Source organism: Brachycentrus maculatus, unplaced genomic scaffold (assembly GCF_059751285.1).
Source record: "Brachycentrus maculatus isolate JH-2025_06_01 unplaced genomic scaffold, ASM5975128v1 h1tg000529l, whole genome shotgun sequence".
NCBI classification, from domain to species: Eukaryota; Metazoa; Arthropoda; class Insecta; order Trichoptera; family Brachycentridae; genus Brachycentrus; species Brachycentrus maculatus.
The window spans coordinates 1,060,001-1,083,551 of NW_028281275.1; the positions used below are offsets into that span (position 1 = coordinate 1,060,001).

A 23,551-nucleotide genomic window follows, 5' to 3' on the forward strand; every position below is an offset into this window, starting at 1 on the left:
TTAGCGTTTAATTTGTAGAACTCCATTTTAATTCTTGTATTAATTGTTCAGTCAAACACAGATTTTTTGAGTCTACTAAGTTGTATTTTATTGTTAAAAAACACATAAAAATTAACATTGTGACAATTGTTTCGCCTAGTTATGGAATTTTCAATAGAATGTCTTCATTCATTTGAAACATTTGTTTGAAAATGCAATAACTAGGTGAAACAACTGTCACAATATTAATTTTTATGTGTTTTTAACAATAAAAAACAAATTAGTAGACTCAAAAAATCTGTGCTTGATTAAACTATTAAAACAAACACCAAATTAATAAAACGTTGAAGTTTGTACATTTTTTTATTTTATTTATTGTTTCAGGATTATTATTTGTGGTAAGACATGATGAAATTGTAAAAGAAAAACACTTGTTTTTGCCACTTTAGTTTATTTGATTAAAACGACTAGTTTTGGAAGCTATGCTTCCATTTTCAGGTCTAAATATAAACTATATTTACACCTGAAGATTGAAACATAGCTTCCGAATATATTCGTTATTATAAAGTAAACTGAAGTGGTAAAAAAAAGAATTTTTATTTTACAATATCAAATATTTGATAATGTATCTAATGTTTGTAAAATGAGTAAATTTCTTGCGGAAAAGAGATATAGGAGTAAAGTTTAAACCAAATTCAGCTACAATTTTGGTTAACATGCGTTATCATTTTAAATGACCTTTGAAGTCACTGGACAGATTTGTATTTCAAATTTGACCAAATATCGCGGTACCATAATATCGAAATTATGGTTTAAGCCTTAACTATGGTCTTTAGCCTCGTCTTTGGTCCTAACTATACCTCTTTATAACCTCGAAAGCCTGGTCTTAAACTTGAGTAATGATACAAAAACCATGCTCACAAAAAACCTGGCATTTGAAATATCTATGGGATATCTAGTGGGCAGTGAAACTAGTAAAAGGTTTGTATCAAATAAATGTTGTTTTTTTTTAATTATGAACAATAATTTTCTGCGTGACTTATTTATTATAATATATATTAAACTCGTTTAACCAACAAAAAAACTGTTGAGCATGGTGCCATATCGATGTTATAAAAGTAATTGCTACGAAAATTTTCATACATATTTTATACCATAAACTCTAAGCTAAAAAATTGTTTTATTTAGTAATAAAGATTAGAAAATGGAGCCAAATAGTATATTAATATGTATATGTTATGTAAATATAATTATAAACATGTATATGTAGATACTTTCAATATACCACAAATATCAATCACAAAAAAATGACAGGTAAAAAAGGTTGACATTTATTTACTTTTTGAAATATTTATAACGGATATTTTTTTCATAAATAAACTATTCGTAAGTAATAAATTTATGACAAAATAAAAATAAAATACTTATTTGTTTAATTAATAAGTGGCAATTTCCCATAAGAAAAATAGATGTGCATAGTTATGTGCTTCAGAACACAAATCGCTCACTCCTTTCAAGAACGTCACAAATCAAAAATCGACAATTTTCAGTAATGCGTGTTTTTGGAATGCCCAGAAAATGTACTATATCCCAGCAAAAGCGGCATATTTTTAATTTAATATTTACCCGCTACAGGGCAGAAAGTGTTGTTTTTGCATTTTGAATAAAAGGTATCGTTTAATTTTTTTTTTTGAATTTACTATATATTTTTCAAATGCAGAAAAAACCTTCAGGTTTACCTTAAAAGATCTGTTGCACAGTAAAAAGTTCAATAAGTGGCTTGGAACTTATTTTTAATACATTAATTATATTTTTAAGCTTTAAAAACGTTCTCCGGAAAAATCAAGTTTTTTGATTTATGACGTTCCTGAAAGGAGTGAGCGAAATATCGTCCAGCGTTTAATAATAAAAATATAAACAAAAGATTTATTAAGACGCGTAATTTAATCAGAAGAAAGCCTATTCCTTCGAACCATAGTTTTTAACATGGAATAACGGTTGTTTATTTGTCATTTTTAGACGTCTTTTTAAAATTGTGTTGCCTTCTTTAAAATGCTGTATTTTTGTTAAACTCATATTAAATTTCAATAAACGAGATAACTTCATATTTTTTATGTTTTTCTATGAAGTAGACTTAAAATAAAAAATATCGTTATAACGATAAATATTAAAGCGTTACTTTAAAAAGAATGAGGGGCCAGTTTCAACATTTCAACTTTTAAGACTAAAAAATATGAAATTTAGATAACAACCTCTACTTTATGAACATGAATTCAACTTTTCCATCAAATTTGAATCCAACGGTCATAATTCAACATAATTCTCGGCTTATCTACGAGTTTTACAAAAGTTATTGAATAATAGCTTAAGTTTTAGGTACAACTTGACAAACCGTCTAAAAACAATATGTTACCACTTAAACCTTACCAAAAGCTATTCATGGATTTGAAAAATAAGTAATGTACGTCGGATACGTATGTATATATACATACATATATATGTATATATAAAATAATAAAACCCTTATTCGCACCCCAATGGTGCATAGGGCACTGCTTCATATGAACACAGTGTTATCTTGATCGTTTACACACGAAGGAAAGGTGATCAGCCCTCCGCTTCAGGTACCAGTCCAGGGTAATATTGAATAAATATTACAGTGAAAAAATCACTCATATTTATTTGACCCCCCTGGGAATCGAACCCGGGACCTCCAGAACGGTAGCTGAGCGTGCTGACCATTACACTACGGAGGCGGACAAAAAAAAAATTATATAAATATATATATATATATATATATATATATATATATATATATATATATATATATATATATATATATATATATATATATATATATATATATATATATATATATATATATATATATATATATATATATATATATATATATATATATATATATATATGTATATATATATATATATATATATATATATATATATATATATATATATATATATATATATATATATATATATATACAAATATTTATATATATATATATATATATATATATATATATATATATATATATATATATATATATATATTTATTCAAAAACAAATATGCATTTAAGAAAAGAATGATTCAATAGTAACCAACCTCTTCCTCAAGACTACTTAAGCAGTCTTTGTTTTCATAAATATACTGTTTGTTTTGAAACTGTTCTACGTTATAATTAATTTATGCTATGATATTTAGTGATTTTACACAAAATGTTTTGAAAGTTTTACCACTTGAATTATCTTAATTTAAACCACTAGTTTCGGAAGCTACATATGCTTTTATCATCGGATTTAATTATAAACTGTTTATTAATTTAATATTACCCTGGACTGGTTCCTGAAACGCAAGAGTACCTCTCATGTAAGTAATGATCAAGATAACACTGCGTCAATTATATGCTATGGCCTATGCGCCATTGGGTGCGGATAAGGTTTATAAGTAAAGTAAGTTTATGTTTAGACACAAAGATGGAAGCATCTTCGGGTACATCTTAATATTAGTGATTTCGTGATTCCGTAAAGCACATCACAGTCTCCAGCTTAAAATAAGGTACACATCTTAAATCCGCAGTGCGCAAGCGAGTTTCTCCCAAAAATAAATTTATGTTAAATAAGTCTCCCGTAGACGCTCGACTGCAAAAGGAGAGACGAGGATTCGATCAATCCCAACATGACTGATAGATCTATTTTTAAATTGGTCCGTCTAACCTTCACACACGCTTCTGAATTGTAGAGAATGCTTTGAAAATATCACCACATATCGTAGTCGCACAGGAAAAAGTGACCAACTAACAAAACGTAAAATGTTCAGGAGGGCCATTTAAGTCACTTTTTCTTGGCAAGAAAATAAACATCAATGCAGTTAGTCATTTTCAACGAGAATATATATTATACTTCCAAGTTTAAAATCCTTTGGGATTTTTTTCAGGGCAATATTAAGCTAGTCAAATATCAAATACTCAACGTTTTTGTAAAAAATGCACTTAATCACTTTTTACTATATGACTACGATAAGTATCTAGATATACGATATAATGGTATTACAGTAAAATCTCGATATTACGGACTTCTATGTAACGAACTTCGGATATAACGGACAAAAATCCAATCAAATGTAAAAAAATCAAAACACCTGTTTATATTATACATGCTTAAATTCAAGGGTCGCCGCATGTCAACAATTTTGAGTGGCCATGATAATCACGTCATACGTATATATATATATATATATATATATATATATATATATATATATATATATATATATATATATATATATATATATATATATATATATATATATATATATATATATATATATATATATATATATATATATATATATATATATATATATATATATATATATATATATATATATATATATATCAAACAGCAACGTCACTTTACGGCTAGTGTCCGAAGCCAATAAGTAAAATGTTTGTTGCGTTTTGTATTGTAAATTTACAACATAATACAGTGTTCATATTTTCAATAACAAATAAAGTTTTTGATTTGTATCAAATCTGTTTCATAAAACGGAATTTTTCTTTAACGGACACCGCTTTCCCCTTCTTACTCCGTTATATCGAGGTTTTAGTGTATATGCTTTCTTTATTTCCCGACCTCCATTTTTTCACCAAATATTGTTCACGTTTTTACATTACCGAGGAGAGTGATTGTTCGTAATCCAATCAAGTCAACGCTTTGGTGCCATTGTTAATATCATACGAAAGATCAACCATTGCGTAACCAAAACTATTCCTTTTTTGTATCCGGAGGTGTGGAAGCATACATACATACATTATGGATTAGCCAGAGAGCACAAAGGATACAATGACTAGCAAATTTTGAATTATAAAGTCTAGGCATCCCTTATCAAGCCCACAATTCTAAGAAAGAACCGAAAGGTTTATCATGGATACCATTTGAAATATCCGGCAAAAGGAACCAACTGAATAAATCATTTAAAAACCATACAAAGTTGGTCGTGTCAAAAGTCTGCGTAATTGGAATATGTATGACTGATGCATGAATGTGAAGAAAGCAATGAGTGTATGTCAGGACAGAAGAGTGTGGCGTTCCATCCTCTACCCCTGCGGGGAAACGGCGTTATAGTAGTAGTAGTAGTAGTATTAGTTAAAATTGTAGCTATACAAGCAGTAGAAGTAGTACAAAGGTATTTTAAATATTTATTTTCAATTGTGCAATACAATTAAAAAATCTTGATTATTTTAGTTTTACTTGGAAAATACCACTATTTCTTTAAATCTATTGTGAGACGTGTTTAAACCTTCAACGTCCCAAGGACAACTCCAAATTTTAGACTTAGCTTCGCAAACAGCGTTTGAAAATTATGCATAATGCATCAAAACACGTGTCACGATAAATTTTAATAAATATTGGTATTTACCAAGTAAAACTTTAATTAAAATGGATAGATTTTACCACAAAGGGACTGCCGTATCAATTCATGAAATCAAAAAAAAGTCATGGGGCCATTCTTCGAAAACAAATATGAAAATGGTACAGAATCTGCATTATTTCATAATAATAATTTTTAATAACATATTACAAAGGCCAATTGAAGATAAACGTAAATGATTTATTTTTTATTTGCAATAGACACTTCAGATTCAAAGTCGAACGCCCATCAAATACAATATTATGTAGATTTTGTTGAATTTATTATAAAAAAAATAAGAAACTAGTTAATTTTTTAAAAGGAACTTTATTGCGCCTTAATTTTTGCTAAAAAAGGAGTAGTGTAGTAAATGCGTAACAGTAAAGTTTGACAATTATTTGTACACAAAATTTAATAATCGTTCATAACTATCTAAGCTTGAAAAAATAAATATACATACCTATTTATATACTTAAACAACAACTTTAAACCTTTCTTCGTATTCATTTCACAAAAATAAAAAAAGCTCTTCATTAATTTGTATAAATTTTAAAAGAATAACCCGCAAAAGCCTATATTTTGTAGGCTTGTCTGCAGGTAGGACTAAGAATAGAAGTAATAAAAAATTGTTGTTTATTATATGAAATGTAATTCAACCAAGAAACTTCAGTACAAAACATTAAAAAAACATAAATTATGACCTTATATACTAATTTTGTCTGTAAGTTTAGCAAAAGCACACAAACTTTCGTATTGACTATGCGTTGGTATTTCAACATCCTAATCAAGACTCACTGAAGGCGCAAAAATTACTTACTGCGTAAATATGTCGTGAAAGCTTTGTCCCGTAATTTGCGAAGATGTCAGTACCTCTATGTGTGTAATAGGCTTAGCAAATATTCGCTTACACCATATTTCGTAAGATATGAATTTCTTATAAGACAATTTGTAAATATCGGTCTCCGAGGAAGCGGAAGGTTAATTTCCACAAGAGCCGCATATCATGCATGTCGTTAGACTCAATATGTATGAAAATGGGGTGTGAATATTAATCGAGTATAACAAGGCTGATCTACGGCGTTACGTAAACAAAAGTCGAGTTATGGGATGACAAACATTAACGTGAATATAACGTTATACGTGAAATACCAATTAATAGGAAGGGGAGCGATTACTTTTTGAATTTTAATTTTATAGTATCGAATTTTAATCAGCAAATCATGTTAAACTACTAGTTCACTACTAGTTGAACCCAGCCAAGTATTTTTGTAGCTTTGTCTGGTGAAAAAATGTTTGGAAAAAATGTTTGCAATAACAGAGTGGTGTGGCGTTCGATTATCTCTGCCTACCCCTGCGATGAAGCGGCGTGATGGTTATTTAGTTAGTTAGTTGTCTGGTGAAACAGAAATTAAATAAATTACAAAGCTAACATAAAACAAAAGAAAATAATTGATGAAGCCATCATGAATAATTTTAAAACCCATGAAAATGTTAAGAACCTAAAGAAAATGTCGAAAGCATTGAAATAATGCTAAATAAATGCTTGACAGCTGTCCAGAAGCACGATATCCACTATGAGAAGTATTAAATAGCACGTGTGTTTTTGTTAGGTTCCACAGATGGCGTTGCAATAGAGGTAAAACAAGCTGTAAAATAAAACAGCGTTTTATCTGTCCAAGGTAAAAACATTTACCACTAATAAAAAAAATGCGATTTTGAAGAAAACTTTATAAATATACTGCTGAATTAAAATGAAGGTAAAGATCGTAAGGGAAGTGGCGCTCATTAATGTTGACACTTAAAATTGTAAAAGTCGGGAGTAGTTAATGCAGCTATTACTCCCAAGGCAGAGTGGCAGAGCGAGAAATTTCCTTTGATAAAGCACCGGTGAATAAATAAGATTTACCTTCAATAATTACCAGCACAAAGTTTCCCCATTAACGCAGCGAAGCCCCGCCGACTCTACTTCTCGACACGATAAACGGAAATTTTATAACGACACAGTGTCGAAATATACACTTGGAATACAATCGAGAGAAAAGACACATTTAATCCCTGAAAAAATGATTCCGTGTACACTGAAAAAAGGAATATAAATGGATAGTATAAATTGGATAGAATAATGCACACATAATCGAAGATATTGCATGACAAAATCATATCGTAGCCATACAGGAGAAAATGACATTTTTTTTACAAACACGTGATCATTGACTATTTGATATCTTACTAGCTTAATATTGCTCTGAAAAAATCCCAAAGGATTTTAAACTAAGAAGTATAATGTATTGAGTTGTTAAAAATGACTAACTGCATTGATGTTTATTTTCTTGCCAAGCAAAAGTGACTTAAATGGCCCTCCTGAACATTTTGTTAGTTGGTAACTTTCTCTTGTACGAATACGATATTTATATATTTATTTCATTTCATCATTCAAACCCTTATCCACCACCCAATGGTGCATAGGGCAATGCATCATATAAACGGAGTGTTATCTTGATCATTAACACTTGAAGGAAAGGTTATCAGCCCTCCGCTTCAGGTACCAGTCCAGGATATTATTGAATAAATATTAAAATGAAAAATTCACTTTAATTTTTTTTTATATCATCATTTTATTTTTTATTGTAATATATACATCATATCTATTCATTAGCATTAAACAAGTATTTGACCAAATTTGTTTCATACAAATTTTGAACAAAACCGATTACATTTTCTTGTTTTTCAAACCAGAAATCAAAACACCAAAATTTTGATCTTTTTATTTAAAACCATATGTAACCGGACATTCGTTGCTGTGGCTTAGTCTGGTCAAATGAAAATAAAGAAAAGAGAATTTTTCTTATTTTTGACAGTTTGAGAAACAGTTTTTAGTTAATACCCTTATCAAACCGATTTGAACAAAAAGATATTGAAAGCTCTCATTTCAGTAATCAACCAAGCTTCAAAATTTTGTGAAGTTTTGGCACAATTTTTGAGAAAAAAACAGTATTACAATATATTTTGATTAATTCTCCCCTATCAAACTTCGAAACTAATTATGGAGCAAACAAACTTTTGAGGTCTGCTCCATGGATCTATTGACTAACACTTTACAAATTAAATTAAAAACTTTGCCTAATCAACGAGTTATCTCTTTGATTAAATATATTGTATTTATTGAGTATATTCATCAAACTCTTATCCGCATCCTTATGGCGCATAGGGCACTGCATCATATAAACTCAGTGATATAATTAAACAATACCTTTTCTTCAAAATGCAAAAATAACACTTTCTGCCCTGAAGCGGGTAAATATTAATTTTTAATTAATGTTCTACTTAGTTAATACCACTAACTATTTCTAAAAATCTACTGTGACACACTAAGTAAAACATTTATTAAAAATGGATAGATTTTACCACAAAGTGACTGCCGAATCAATTAAGTTAAAAATATGCCGCTTTTGTTGGGATATAGTACATTTTCTGGGCATTCCGAAAACATGCACAACTGAAAATTGACGATTTTTTAATTTATATGACGTTGTTGAAAGGAGTCAGCGATATACCTTCAATGTGAAAACCTGCCCACATATTTTATTCTTAAGACTAGCAAGTTTGTTTGTCATCAAGTTGGCAAGCCTGCCCGGTGCGCTGTCATAGTCTGGGCGCATGATGTGTACTGAAGTTTATAGACACGATTTTACTATATAATATTACTTTGAAAGATAAGTACCTTTTTTATAAAATACAATATAAAGAACGTATATTTTATAATTAATTGATTTGCAGTCTTTTTCTGCTTTTATCTATTCATTTTTCGTTTTAGTTTTACTTTAAAAATACCAAAAAATACTAAATGCAAATAGTGGTATTAACCAAGTAAAACTTAAATTAATATTACATTATATTCTAGTTAACGTGTCAAGTGGGGTTGTGGTCCCGTGTTTAGTGTTGCGGATTGTTAAGTCAGAGTTTCTCGATTCGAACCTACTCCACCACAATTTGATACCTATATCTAATAATGAACCGCTTAGGCTCACTGAAATAGTATGAAATTGAAGTATTTTTGTAAATAATAAAAACAAAAATATTTCTCTTATTTAATTTTTAAAAAATGTGACTTTAGCCAGTTTTTGTATCGTGTTATTCTTTCTTGGTCAAATATTGAATCTGCTCTTAACAGTTGTTAATTATTATTTTCCAGTCAATTAAAGTCACAGTTACCTCCGCTGAAACTCAATGACTTAATTAATCCTATTATGAAATCGTTCAAACGAAACTTTCAGTTTATGGCCTGTATTTGAAAGCTGGTGTTTGATTTCGGAAATTAATTATTTTTTTAAATTGAAAAAAGCAATGATTTTTGTTTGCGTATCAATTATTCAAGAGTTCAAATTGAAATTATGTAAACAAACAAAGAAATCAATGGCGCAATATTGTGAGAAAAAATGTGAGTCGAAACCAAAAATACATTATTTTTATTTGTATGACTAGCTATTTTTTTATAAATGCATAAAATAAGTATATATATCTACAACCAGTAGCGTGCAAAGAGAATTAGAGCAGTAGAGGTAATAGTAATGTAATCTGGTACTATTTAGTAAGGTAGGGTAGGTACTGGTTGCGTTTTTAAATGTCACGCGCGTAAATTAGGAAAGGCACTCTGTTTCTGCCAATATGGATTGCACGCCCCTGTCTACCACGTTTGTATATTAGAAACATAAAAATCATTTTGGCAGATCCAATTATGTGCTGAAAGATTGATAGTGTCATAAATAGTTAATAATCTCCAGAGATGCTGTTTCAACATGTTGTACAGTACATATCATATTTAAAAAATCCATAGTTTTAGTTTTATGCGTTAGTTTTATGCGTTATACGTTGATTACTTAGACCAGCCAACGAAAGGCCAGTCTTTCAAATTCTCTTCTGAAAAATTACTCAATCATTTTCTGTACTTTTGCTTTGCTTATTAATAAATTTAATTTAATATTTATGCATATATATAAACACATATATATATATATATGTATATATATATATATATATATATATATATATATATATATATATATATATATATATATATATATATATATATATATATATATATATATATATATATATATATATATATATATATATATATATATATATATATATATATATATATATATATATATATATACATATATGTATTTATTTATATCTATATATGGCAAATTTCATATAGCAAAAGAAACGTTTTAATTTAAAAAGAGGTAATTGATTCACAGAAATTTATATTGCAAAGAACCATTTGTAAAGGGAGATAAAGCGTTCAGGCGTTTCTTATGATCCTTCATAACGCTAATTTTTGGAGAAAAAAAATACACCGAAATCCTTTGATTGTTTGAGGATAACAGATGTCTCTGAAACCTGTCAAGGACATTTGGTTATACGAACGATGCCCTGAGATTAGAACAAAGATATTTTTCATTTTAAGAACGAGAATTAAAACTGAATTTCCTGTGAGAATGAATGATCTTCTATCCAAAGTGATTGGTAAAATAAAATAATAATTCTTATCTTTGATCAATATATATTTAGTATACCTTCAACAATAGTTCAACCGCTTCCACTCTCCGCTGTGCTCAAATGAATTTTCAGCTGTACGTAATTTATCTTCTCTATCCCAAACAAGAATTTAAGATAAAAGTTTATTTAATTTAAGATAAAAGTATATTGATTGTTACATATCGTAAAAATATTTGTTTTAATAAAAAAAACACCTTTGACTCACAAAGTATAAAGATACACATAAAATGCTGAGAAGTTGTTATGCTTGAAACCATGCTGTTAAATAAAAATAAAACAAATTGTGTCTATCATAATATATTGAGTTTGTTAAAATATTCATTTATTGAAATAAAACAGAGTGCACGTTCCCACCACACCTAAATTTATATTTACTCATAATAATAATAATAATAATAATAAAACCCTTATCCGCACCCCAATGGTGCATAGGGCACTGCGTCATATAAACGCAGCGTTATCTTGATCGTTTACACATGAAGGAAAGGTGATCAGCCCTACGCTTCAGGTACCAGTCCAGGGTAACATTGAAAAATATGACAGTGAAAAAATCACTTATATTTATTTTACCCCCCTTGGGAATCGAACCCGGGACCTCCAGAACGGTATCCGAGCGTGCTGACCATTACACTACGGAGGCGGATTCATAACTACTGTCAAATGAAAAAGCCATAAACTGTCGTCTTAAAATAGTAGAAATATAATGAAACTACTACAGTACACGCCTTTCGTATAATGTCGGGGTCACTATTTTAGAGGTATGTGAGATATTACGAGTATTTAAACTAAGTGTGCGTATACTGTTATGTTACGACTCCTTCTAACTGAGACACACAACCGTAGGGATGGAAGAGGGTTGTATATGTTACAGGAAAAGGAGATTCTCCAATAATATTGAGTAAAAATTGATCAAAAGCGAAAATGCTGAATTGTGATCAATTTAGTCAGAGTTGCTACACCTAGGAAGCTCTTTTTACAGCCTTGAGTTGGTCAACGTTGACTTTTTGCCTAACCTTTTCAAATTTAACCTTATTTAACCTAACCTAACATAACCTACATATCTTGACCTAACTCGACCACGCGTAGTTACATGTGGAGAACAACCAAGAAGACTAGAACCAATCGTTGTCATTGTCATTGTCCATTGAATCATCCTTTACCAAACCACAGCAGGCAAAGTTAACTTTTCCCAGAAAAAGTAAATCCGTTTATTTTCAATCAACTTTTACTAATACTTTTGATAAGACTTCACTCTTCTTAGCCAACTCTCCCTAACAATCTGTTTTGCCTGTGACAAATAATTTTTAAACGAAACATCCATAGAATTTTTGTAAGTACGCGAAATATTTTATTGCAAGGGTTGTTAAATTTTATAACAGCTGCTGTTTTACACTAACTTAAAGCTTATTTCGATTTGAAATAAACGCCCTCACTTTTATAATGAAAATTCGGGTCAACGAACAAAATATGATTCCCAAAGGAATAAATAACGGGAAGCGGAATAAAAGAGGAAGTTTATTTCTGGATATCATTTCATTCTGCTTTCTGTGACCTTCTTCTACAGAAATTTTAGAAAAATCATTATGAAAGCTCAAAAACACAAAAGGGATTCGCAACACCCCTTTTCGAACTAATTAGCTTGTTAGGCAATCGCATTTAATTTTTTACACTTCAAAAATAACGTCTTAATTAATAGGGGGTTTTATCAGCAGATTTATTTTATAAAAATCACAAGATAATGAGTATTAATACAAACACGTGTTTTCTCATGAAATTCAGAAAAAAATTCAGATAAAACTGTCAACATTTCGGACATATAAACAGATTGATATAAAATCCGGACATTCGAAGTAAAAACACGCTAAATCACTTTTAAAATACGAGTATATAAGTTAGCTTGAGTTATATTCTTCCCATATTTCTTACCCGCTTTAGTAAAACATCCCAGAACTCAAATGATTAAAATATTTAGCAGTATTCTAGTTCTCCTCCTAGGAATCTTCTCATTGTCATCTTGATATAAGTGTGTTAGATATTTCTTCATCATTATATTACAATTCTAAATTGATCATTTAATTACAATCTTGGAATTATACCGAATCGAAAAATTTCGTCAAACTGCACGCTACATATTGAATTCGTTTGTGAATTCCTCAAAAACTTACGAACGAATTGAATCACATCGATCGATAATTTTAATTTATTAAATTCAATCTCTTATATGGAAAATCCAGAAAATCATGATCCTACTATAATTGAAAGAAAATTGAGGTAAACTTCTTTACTCTTAACATTAATCGTCGAAAAGAAAATGGAATATTCCAAAGAATGTAAATGTGGCACTTTTTACACAACTTTGTCCGTTTAGCAGAACTTTGTTTGCCTACATAACCCGAAATGAAGGCGATTATCATAATATTACAATGTTCAGAGACAATCAATTTTGATTATGTTTTTGCATAAATTTTCTTCTGAATGGAGACAAATTTATAAGATAAAATTTTATGAAGAAATACCAAATTTATCATGTTATAATTACTTACCATCAATTTTTTTTAAATGTATCAACAAATACTAAATCATCAAAAGTAAATCATTTTTACTGATAAAAATGACTGATAATATAATATTCTAAAACAAATCGGAAAACTATAAACACCAAACAATTCTAAACAGCTTCGATCATCCTAGCGAAAAAAAATTGTTAAAAGAAAACAAATAGGTATGTTATTTATTTATATATAATTAAAATAAATCAATATATGTATTACATACAAGTACAAATATAAACATTATTATAGGGCATGCAAATAAATAGTTAAGTATAATATAATTAAGAAAAAGTTGAATATAATAAATACGTAGTTGATATATACGTGACAAAAAACAACAAAAAGGAAGAAAAAACTACGTTTTATGTATTGGTAACGGTGGTACGAGTAAATGATTTTGCACAAAAAACCAAAATGAAAGTAATACTTCATTATGGGTTTTTTACGTTCCTATACAGACTTCCACAGAGGAAACATTCAACAAATTTAAACTAATGACAATGAAACGACACGACAAAACAATTTTCACACATGTTATGGCTTAAAACATTACTAACACATATCACAGGAAAATACCTCCCAGCTAAACGACAAAAAACTACATACATCACACATATTCAAAGAACCGCAATATCAAGAACTCAGAAACAGGTTAAACATATACCACGTTTGGTCAAAGAAACTTTTGAGTATTACGAAATAAAGCAGAATAATCTACTACTATTATCCATAAGTTATCAAATAACGAAACTATTAATGAAAGAGTTTTTAATCATTTGATAATGGAGGTGGGTGAAAAAAAATTATGTCATTCAGCCATGTCATCCATAGTTGCATGACTCGTGACGGACTCCAGCAAGTTTATTAAAGAGGTATTAATCGTATTTAAACTTTGATTTTTTTATCGTTATTATTATTTGGTTTGTAAATAAGAATAAGACTTAACACTGGCAGAAACATCCTCTCACTGGATGATGGCCAAATAAATAAATTTAAAAAATAATAAATGTACTCTTGATACATAATTATATTTTTTATGTTAATATGAGTATGAAGAAAAAATAAATTATGAGTACGTAAGAAGTTGACGTCTTGGTGAATGTTGCACGTGTGTAAAGTGATCAATTAGACAGCCTATGACAAGCATAAGCCCTACAAATAAAAAACCCACACTTACTTAAAAAAAACACCTACTTCATCTATGATAAGATGTCAAAATGAAAAATTACTCCTAAGTGGAGAAAACCCACATTTGTGAACAAGTATTTGGACACACTCAAAATGTTGTATCTAGTTGTTGTTATATGAGTTAAATGAATTTGTAAAATTGTGAAAATCTGGCCAGAAACATGACAGACTTAGGTTCGAGTCATGTAATATTTCTAGGCTCTTCCTGTATTTTTTATGCAAGAGTATAACTATCTCTTCTCTTTTTCGTCTAACTGAGGGTTGTGACCCTTGTCGAAGCAATGACTCTTCTCCAGTTATCCCTCGACTGCGCTGCACGAAGCGCTCCAACCGAGGTGCCTGCTGCTGCCTTAATTTGATCGGTCCATCGTGTGGGATTTTCCTCTCTCTCTTCCCATTCAGGCTACCAACCATAACCAGTCGTTCAAGGCTATCCTCATTGGCATGGGCAACGTGTCCAAAGAACTATAGTTTCCATCGTATACATACAAACACTAGCCAGCCATCCAAATGCAACTCCTGAAGAATGGACTCGTTGGTGGGTTTAGCTATCCATAGGATTCGGAGCATGCACCTCCAACACCACATTTCAAATGTGTCAATTTTTCTCATTTTTGCTACTTTCATGGTCCATGTTTCAGCAGCATAGAGAAAAATGGAGAGGACCAAACTCCTGACAAGCTTTATCTTGATGTTGTTACGTTACTCACACCCCGATCTTTTCAGATGTTGTCTAGCTTAGACTTGGCACTTTTGACAATGTCTAATATCTCCTTTGCAAGTTCCCTCATTGATAATAAGTCATCCAATTTGATATATCTAAATTAAATACTTTTCATAGGTGTAGTTAGTTTCAATATATTTAGCTGGTTTTATGGTCCATGTTTCAGCAGCATAGAGAAAAATGGATAGGATTATGCTTCTGTTGTTACTCTCACTCAGATTCTCTCTAGCTTAGACATGACATTTTATAACTATATGTTTTGGTATAAATAGATGTCTTGGAAATTCTGGTTGAGAGTGATTACAAAATACCTCAGTTAATTATGTCAACTGACTGGTACAACAATAATAACATCTTAAGTAAAACGGTCTCAGAAGCCTTCAGGACAATATAACAAGTTATGATTTTAATTTATTCAGCATTTCAACGTTCAAGCAATTGTCGGTATAAATTACCTCCCTCGAGTAAACGACATTAACAGAACATTTATTTCGTCCCCGTCTCGACAAAAGTGACTAAGTGCAAAAACATTATTATGAGATATTCAAAGGATGAAAAAATTAAGACTTACTATGGAAGATTTTACTAGCCAACAGTAAACTGGCAGTTTAAACTGGAGTCCTGGTACTAACTTATTTGTATGTTATTGAAGCGTGGAGTTAGCAAAAGAAGGGTGAAAGTAGACTGATTCGGACCGTGTAAACAAATGAAAAGAGTCACTACTGATTAAAGGTTTCGTCATTCCAACAAAGATGGCTGTTGTGAACTCAAATGGACTATGTTACGAGATTGATCAATATATCTAGGAATAGGTAGAATTGGTGAATGTTGCAGGTATATAAAGTGATCACTTAACCAGCCTATTGAAGGTCGTAATCCCTGTAAGTGCTCAGATTCCATATTCTTCTTTATCTTTGTTGAGATGACAAAAATGTAAATAAGGTATTGATGTTTATATAAAGTACGATAAAATATTATAATAGCTATTGGAAAGAATTCATTTAAGCAGATTTTTTTTTAATTTCACGTTATTAATTTTAGAGTATCTTACTAACCATAGTACGATGATTTGTTTTTGTTGATACAATACGCATTTAACTATAACACAATGTTTAAAAAAAAAAACGATAACATAAAGTACCAAAATTATAAAATAAAACTAAACTTTAAAAAATACATATTAATTATAAATAAGTACCTACTGATGTATACTCAAAATGTAAAATTAATAACGGATTGCTATATTAAAAATAAGAACGAATATGAAATGATAATTGAGTTGTATGAATTCATGTTTCATGTAATTTTAGCGTTTTTATATGATATATTTTACTTAAACATAAATATTTTGGTATTTCACAGATTTCTCTGAAATTGGTAAAGGATTTTTTTTAATCACTGTAGCGCTTTATTTAGAAAGCAGATACATTGCAAAATGTATGTATATGAAAAAAACCCGACTCCATTAGAGAAGATGGAAAAACTGTATATTATTGTATTTTATGTAATAAAAAAACAAACGATGTTTGAACAACTGTTGTAGAATTGCAACATTTTGAGCGTGTCCAAAAACTTGTTCACAAAATATGGATTACCCCTAGTTTCTCAAATATGTGATTATAATCCAGGATTCGGATCTCACGATACTAATAAAAGAGTTTCTGTTTAATAAAAAAAGTTTCTTTTCATCTCACCAATAGATGTCTCTAGTGAAGTTCTAAGGATTCAAGAACAACGTTTCGAATTTTTTTCATTTATACTTATATAGAATTTGAGAAGTATGGCTGTCAATAATGGGTAGAATTGGTGAATTTTACACTGTGTAAAGTGATTACTAAAACGAGCCTATGACAGTCGTCAGCCCCGTAAATGCCCAGAGAAGTGTGGTTGTCAATAATGGGTAGAATTGGTGAATGTTACACTGTGTAAAGTGATCACTCAAACCAGCCTATGACAGTCGTCAGCCCAGTAAATGCCACTATATTCTTCTTCATCTTTAATGAGATGTCAAAAAATAAGTTGTAGAATTGCGTTTTTTTCTAAACTTCTGAATTCTACCAAGAAAAAATCATTTTAATAAGGTCAAATTTACAAATGAAAACTGGCTTGCCCGTCGATTAGGGTAGTAGCTATCTAAATAATCAGATCAAACGAGTTTCTATATAATTAGGTGTCATTTGAGCTACAACACAGATTTAACACGTATACAGAAACTGGCAGCGTACTTACTCGCCAGGATTATCGACAACAATATTTAAATATTATAATGTGAAATACCATCGAAACGTAGGATTTTCATACATATTGATTTACACACAACTTACGAAGGACACAATTTTTTATAAGAAAAACATATACATAGAAAATCAAATTTCAATTAATATTTTTTTTTGTAAGTTGAACGATAGTTATAGTATGAAAAATGAAAAAGCGAATGACTTATTTACGCACGATTTTACTACATACTAGATATAGTCGGCCAACTGCCAGCAACTGTGAAAAGTATGCTATCTGCCATGAGCAACATTTAGCATTTCGTGTATTGTTTTTCGTTCAACAGATGGCGCTGCCATTGCAGCTAAAAAAAAATATTCTGAAAAAAAGTTATATACACGTGCGTATTTGAATGCAACGTTATGTCAAAAAAATGTAACTTTAGAAAAACTAACAGCTTTAGAAGATTTAGGGTTTTTAACAAAAGACTATTTTACTATTTTTTTACATACATATTTAAATATACACGAGTATCCAAATGCAACATAGTATCGAAATATCAAATCAATACTTTAGGAGATAAATGATTTTCACAAACGAGCATTTACATTATATGTAGATGTCTTTCATAAGTAACATAAGTTGTAGGCAAAACAAAAAACCATGAAAATACTATATTTCCATGCCCCTTGAGCAATATCTTAAGATAACATTTAAGTGATGGTGAATTATGGAAATGTTATCAATGATGAAAATGGCGTATAAAGTATAAAGATGAAGGAAAAAAAGCAGATGCAAAGCAGCCAGGGGTGATCGATGAACATTCAGAATACCGGTGTTTGGTGTGGTGGATACAATGCGTTTGGTGGTGGAAAACAAGAAGAGGAACAACTGGTGTGGTTTTGGATGCTGTGAGGATTGAAGATCCATACTTTGTCCTTACCCTCACCATCTGACTTGAGGTAAAGCTGACCCCTGGCGCTTAGTACCGGCCTGCAGTCGGACACCAGCTCTGAGACCGATAAAACAATCCATTTTCATATCTGATCATACAGCGTAACAAACAAAGTTATGGACAAAATAGGGTCGAGTCTCTCTTTAAACAGTAGATTCTTCTTATACAAAAAAATAAAGTATAATAATTTTTCTTTATAAATTTTGGTTTTCAAAAATTTACAAAAAAACAAAACAATGAGTAATATTACGGCTGTCCAAACTTAAAACACAGTAAGGGACATTTTTTTGCACTTTTGGACTATGTAGAATCTACTTACTCCAAAAATGCAAAAAAACGCACTACAAAAAAATGTCCCTTACTGTGTTTTGAGTTTGGAGAGCCGATTATATATAAATATAATTTTAAAACATCACACAAAAAAACTACCTCTTTTTAATTATGCATTTTTTTCTATTTAATTCGTTTTTAAAACGTCACTATCTATGTTCATTTTGCTAAGAATTCAAACATCAAAGAAACGTGCACCACACCGCATAAATTTGAAACCGCATAAATAAGAGACCCAACAGATCTACACTTTATGAAACCTTCAGTAATGATTTTATTTTTAAAATTCAATTCAATTCCACGATTGATTTTTATTGAAAATAATCACTTGTTTTTTTACTTATCCGCTATAAAGAACATAAAAACTTGTCGCAATTTATTTTTATCAATTTGCACAATCGACATAAACTTCACAACAATTTAAAATCTAAAAAAAAAATACTTTTTGCAAAATTATGTATTTAAATCACTCGCAAACAAAACAGTGTTTTTTTTCTTTTTTGCAAGAGTTCTTACACACAAATACTTCAATTTCATATTATTTTTGTCGTAAGCCTTACTTTTTTTGTTGGTAATAAAAAGGTTACTAAAGTTGAGGTAAAGTGGGATCGAACCCAGTAACTCTGATAAGGAACCACAACCCGACATAGTTACGAAGGTGAGTCCAGAATGATCCACACTTTTAACACATCTTTAAGTTTGCTGTACTGCTTTCTGCGCATACATGCTTAAAGTTAAAACCACTGCAGATATGGCATCGAAGTTTGTTCTTGATAGCAGCTTTTGGCAGCTTAGCCAGCAGTTTGCTTCGAAGGCTTACAATTGTTAACAAAACAGTCACATGTACACAACAGCAAGGGAAAATTATGTGTTTAAGGTCGAATCACATGATAGCAGTAATACTAATTATATTTGTAATAAAGAAAACATTGAAATAACCTAAATGTAAGTTATAGCGAACGTGGATATATTTTTTGACTGTTCTGATATTAACACATTACCGTTTTTAACTAAACATTGAACTGAATGACTATAAAAAGCAAATATTAAAAAAATAGTAACAGTATGATGATATTTTATAAAAAACATATAATGTATTCTTCTTAAGTTGTTTGTATATTATGGCTTTGTCGTGCATGTCAAATAAATAAAGAATGTTAATTTTTTTATGAACCAATTTCTTTAAAGAAAACCCACAAAACCTCAATGTACAGCTTGTCTGCAGGTAGCTTAGTAAATGTAGATGCAAAAACACATCCCAGACACCTAGACCAGTTGATATTACATGGGAATAAAACCCGCGACGCCAGTTCAGCAGTCTAGCACCTACCTGACTATGCCATTGAGCTGGTCGCCTAAACAAATTGATATGCTTAAGATTTGATCGAAATAAAAACATTGGAAAAGGTTATCAAATTCATTGGTTCGTTTGTTTTTTGATCCACTCACATTTTTATTGACAACCAACTAGTTTCGGCAACAACCTGTTGCCCTCTTCAGGGTTTAATTTTAAATAAATAAATTAAACCCAGAAGAGGGCAACAGGTTGTTGCCGAAACTAGATGGTTGTAAATAAAAATGTGAGTGGATCAATAAAAATCTTTTTATTTCTCAAAATAATACATATCTTTTTAACTATATCAGACTTTTTTGAAGCTTCGATTAAATTTCTCTTACACATATCTTTATTTGGAATAAAGATATGTGTAAGAGATTTTAAAACAATCTAATCAGTGTATTAACAAACTTCAAAATGTTTATTTTAGAAAATGACTGCAATTTTTAGGCGATTATGAAAAATAATCACTCTACCGAACAACAAAATAATTCTCATTTTCGACTTCTTCACGAAAGAGGCAACAATTTTGTGCGCGCGATGGCAAGTACTTTTCCCCTCATACTTAAGGAGTTGAAAACAAATTTTTCTTACATTTCTTTTTTGAGCAAACGCTTTTTATGAAAATGATTGGAAAGCGGTAAAAAACATTGCGGCGAAAATTTATATGTTACATTTACTTTTTTAACTTCACTTCGATTCTGGGGTTTGAAAAAATGTAAATTATATACCACTTTTGTCACGAATATTCTTAACAGCGGAAGGCTTATAAATTGGCGATGAAAATCAATTCAATGTCACATTTGAAAATGCGTATTTTATATCAGGAACGTGACATTTTCTTTACTTATATTTTAAGCGCCTATACCCAAATAGCAATGTGTTTAGAGTTACATACCTAAATGATACATTAGGGACCGCACCCGGTTAACGCGGTCTTAATTCAATAAAAGCAGAGTGATAAATAAATTCAATGGATTTTTTTATTAATTAATTGGAATTCATGAAAATTTAAAGTGCTTTTTTTAAATTACATCAATATTTAAAATAAATTACTGTTTCGACTCAAACAATAATGCATAAAAGAAGTCTAACTCCATTGGTTGTATTTTTTTAAGTATAAAAAAACTTAATATTGGATGTATTGTATTTTAGGAACATGTATGTTATTTATCTTGGATCTGTATTACTTTTACTTATCGTAATTTTAGAAGAATCCCTACTTTTGAGCTCTTAAATATCAGACCTATTGAAGGACGCGGGAGTCGTCCCAAAACGTCACCATTAGTTGTGCACACAGTATAAATTTTACAACTAATTAAAAGGGTGATATCAACAATATTAAAATATATTTATATTTGCCATTTACTTTGTAGAAAAAGATGATAATTAAAATAAACAAACAAAAAACAAATGTAAAAGACTCCAAAGTGGTGTTGTAAAATAATTTATATTTTATTCTTTTTTAATCGAAAATTTACCTACCAATAAAGTCACTCAATCTTTCGAATGTGTCGGTTAACATAATTGAAAAAAGTCAATTAACCTAAAAACCACAATTTCATGCTGTAAAATAAGGTAGTATTCGATTAATTTAATGCTTATAATTTATTATAGATTACATCACTTGATCTTTCGAATATTTCAGCGTAAAAAGTTTCAAAACCATAACTTGATACTGCAAAATAAAGTCAAACCCTAATATAATAAAATATAATGAATTTTTTTGGTACCATTTGCAATTCGTTAAATCTCAAAATGCAAAAGGGTAAAAAGTTTAACAAACAAATTGATCAAAATTGAGATTATGCAATACATCTACCATCGTGTTCAAATTTCGTTACAACAAATTATAAGTACACAAAATTAAGATACGTTTATTAAATTTTCCACCAAATATGAAAAGCTGTTCCATACTTTGTACCATTTAAAGCAACATAATAAAATGAAATAAAAAACACAGTTATAAGCATATTCATTTATTTCCCATTACCATAAGCTTACAAATAAAACATAATCCTTATAAAAATAAAAATAAATAAAATTAGTACATTTATTTACAAGATTTGTGCAGTGAAACTAGAATATCCATATGTAAGAAGCGTGAAAGAAAAATTAAAACAACGTGCGTAAAAATAACAAGTTACATATGAAAAAATAAGAAATGGGTTTGTTATTTTCTTTATGAAATATTTAAGAGTTGATAGTAGGTTATGTTTGTACAGGAATATTTAATAACTTTTACTTTTTAATTATTTAATGAAATTAAAAACAAAGAAGGTAAAAAATAATAGGATTAAAAAAAAAACAAGAAGCTTGGTTTGATCAAAATCACAGTAAAACCTTGATAAAATGGACCTCTATTTAACGTATGACGGACGAAATTCCCGTCAAAAACATTTTTAATGTAAAAATAATAAAAACGTTTTGCTAACGTTATACATGCTTAAATGCGTGTCGCCATTTGTTAATAATTTTTAGCGGTACCAATAGAGTTTCGTTTGTGTTTTTGTATTGTTTGATTTTATCTAAATCCAGTGTTCATATATTAAAAAAAAAAATTCACTTGTTTCAAACTTATTTTTATGTAATGGACTTTTTGCTTCAGTGGGCATCTCTCTCCCGATTAGTCTATTATATCGAGGTTTTACTGTATTTAATTAAAATTGAAACGATTTTGAAATACCAATAAGAAAAAAAATATTGAAATACATTTCTTGCATTTTTACAAGTAAAGCGATGGGCATGTTAATCTGAAAAAAGAAAAAGAAATTAATTATAAATATACAAAATAAAAAGAGTAAAAGAAAAATAAGAGGTGCGCTAAATTTAGCTATTACAGACACCAACAACAACATACATACATATATATGATAGAAATAAAACGTAGATATTTGTCACACATAATGGATAAGTTTGATTTATTGATATTTTGGTATTTAATATTTTTTTATTGAAATGTTAAAATTAATTTAAAAAATATGAATGTCTGGGGGGCTTACGGCTTATCAAAGGCTGGTTTAACTGATCAATTCAAACACGTGTAGCATTCATTATTCTTTTAACACTTATGTTACTCGTGTGGAACGTAATCACTTGAACCGGCCTATAATATGTCCGAAGCCCTGTGAATGCCCAGAATCCATAATCTTCTTCATCTCTGTTAAGAAATAATGATAATTAATAAAGATAAAAAAATGATGGAAATATCTCTTTAGTGTAGAGAACACATTTTTTAACAAAAATTAGGACACATAAAAAAAAAATATAAGTT

The 23,551-nt window shown here is 29.7% G+C and overlaps 1 protein-coding gene across 4 annotated transcripts in view; it reads right to left on the reverse strand.

Annotated features, from left to right (window-relative positions):
* Positions 1–23,551, reverse strand: part of CASK (peripheral plasma membrane protein CASK) — a 753,263-nt gene that overhangs the window by 601,573 nt on the left and 128,139 nt on the right. The window lies entirely within an intron of this gene.